This window comes from Pinus tabuliformis, chromosome 6, assembly GCF_031772625.1.
Source record: "Pinus tabuliformis cultivar Carrire ecotype Pingquan chromosome 6, CPIR1, whole genome shotgun sequence".
Lineage (NCBI taxonomy): Eukaryota > Viridiplantae > Streptophyta > Pinopsida > Pinales > Pinaceae > Pinus > Pinus tabuliformis.
In genome coordinates, this window is record NC_142292.1 from 341,042,234 (window position 1) to 341,044,381 (window position 2,148).

Here is a 2,148-nt window from a genome sequence, read left to right on the forward strand (position 1 = left end):
AATCCTCATTGGCATTACTCAATCCCACTAATTGTGTAAGATCTCATGCACAACTATAGTCACAACTGATAGCAATCTCAACCTCTAACGCCTGTCTCCACTGAACTGTCCATGCACTGAGTTAACTGATGTATTCTTTAGTTGCTTTATGAGTTAATAATTAGTGAATTAATTCACATCACTCATCACTAGTGTATTTGTAGTTAGACTAAATACAACTAGTTTAAACAAGTCAAACTGAACACAACTCCATCAACTCCACAATCAACTCCACCGAAACTCAACCACATGAGTTCTAACTGAAGTCCTACATGCAATAGCTCAACTGACCCACAAGAAAAGCGTATTTCCTTCTGACAGCTACATGTGCCACATTTGTAGCTCAAACTGAAGCGCTCCAAGAGGATAAGATAATGTTTATAGTCCAAATATTATTATGAGCTAATAATATTCGACTGTTCTATTTTTAGCCTAGTAGTCTAAAAATAGAAACTGCCCATATGTCTAAAAATAGAAGTCCGTCTATTTTTACCAACATGACCAATCATCCACAAATAGCATCCTGCAACTCATAGACCATGATCCATATGTCTAAAAATAGACTTTGCGCCAAAAATAGTCTATGGGCACACTTAGTGAAGGTGACTCCTTTCCACTAAGCTCCATCATCTTGTTGCATTTTCAACACTCCCTCTCAACAAGATATGGATTATCTGCAACCCCTATCCCGCAACTCTGGAATGTTCTACATGCAACACATTTGTCTGGTACACTTGCTCCAACAACACTTGGAACAAAAACACTCCCAACTAACCACTCTGTTGGGCTAGGAACATACTCTGATGTTGAAGCTCTACCTGCTGCTCACAAGTGCTCCCTCTCTAACATCTACGCTAGTGCAACATCTCCATGCATCTCACACCATTGCACACCTCTCTGTGCCACCTAGCACTGTGCAAAACACTTGTGCCTCTCACATTGTTGTAGCCTGCTAGTTATGTGCTGTCCTGGGATTCCCTGCACTGTCGCTCTCTTCGCTGCTCCATCCACATCTGTCTCTACCCAATCAGTCAGTTCCTGCTACTCCACATTAGGGCTCTCGTAGCAAGGTCTCATCCAAGAGGTTGGGTACCTCAAGGATCCTGCCCCTCCTCCTTAGAACGATCAATCCACATCACCCCACCTCCTACCTGGAGGTATCGCTGCATGTGATCCCTTAGCCCACCTGGCTCGAAGTTTCTCCCTACTGTAGGTCTCTACATGAGTAGATGTCTCTACTTGATCTCCTCTCAGCTTCCCTTGTTGTGGCTGCTCCACAACCTCCTGAAGTTGTTGCACCAATCGTGGCTCCTCCACAATCGTCTGAGACTTCTTCTGGCTCTACATGTTGAGAGGTAATATACGCTCCCTCTCAACCACCAAGTCTCCATCAGTTGCCTCGCTGCTCAAGGCTTTGCATGCATCTTGAACCTCAAGAGCATACAGGTTCTTGACCTGTGAACCAATTTGCTTCACCTGTCTATTGATGATGTGTCTAAGGAAAACCTTTCCCTTACTGAAGACTACATCACAGCCTCTGTCTTCCAGCATCGCGATCGACACCAAGTTTCTCTTCAGTCCTGGTATATACTTGACATCGGTCAAGGTAAGGCAAGCTCCATGCTCCCTTTGAAAAATAACTGTGCCTACACCTGATACATTATACTTCTCATCATTACCCATTGCTATGAGTATCTGGAGATCTTTCTCCTCCAAAGTACTGAACAAACTCTTGTCACCGGTCATGTGGAAAGAAGCTCCAATGTCAAGAAACCAACCACTTCCCACCATGGATGAAACCATGCATGTGAAGAGTGTGAAATCCAACTCAAATTGTGAAGCAAGTGCCTCACCTTCAAATCCTTCCCCGAACCCCTTCTTGGACTTCTTCTTTGGGAAATTAGTAGCATAATGGCCCAACTCATGAAAATGAAAGCATCTCACCTTCAACTTGTCAACCTTCTTCCCATCATTGGAAGAACTGGATTCGGAAAGAGAACCCTTCTCCTTCCCCTTCTTTGCTTTGGCAGCCAAAGCACAATTTTCTTCATCATATGCCTTTGATGAAGATCTGTCCCTGGTATTCCTCCTGATCTCCTCTTGCACAAG